The sequence below is a fragment of the Eimeria tenella genome, genomic scaffold (assembly GCF_000499545.2).
Source record: "Eimeria tenella Houghton genomic scaffold, Eth_scaff2316, whole genome shotgun sequence".
In the NCBI taxonomy this organism is placed as follows: domain Eukaryota; phylum Apicomplexa; class Conoidasida; order Eucoccidiorida; family Eimeriidae; genus Eimeria; species Eimeria tenella.
This window is the reverse complement of record NW_013542175.1, coordinates 465-763: the sequence shown is the minus strand read 5'-3', so window position 1 is coordinate 763 and position 299 is coordinate 465.

Here is a 299-nt window from a genome sequence, read left to right as displayed (position 1 = left end):
GCGCCGCCCGCCCCTCTCCCCGCCGCCCCGCCGCGGCCACCCGCTGCCGGCCGCCGCATGCACTTTCCACTCTTTTAGTCGCCCAGACGCTCATGAAGGGCCTTCGGGACGGTTGGGGGGCCGCGGGGCCCCCGCTGCCGCGGTGTCTGTACACCCCGCGCCTCGCCGCGGCCGCCCCCCCCTTCTGCGCAGACCCTGCCCTTCCTTTTTGGCGGCCCTGGGACTCGCGGAAACAGGACTTCAACAGCTGCTTCGAGGACTTCTCGCTGCCGCTCCTCAACCTCCTGCTGCTCCTCGCG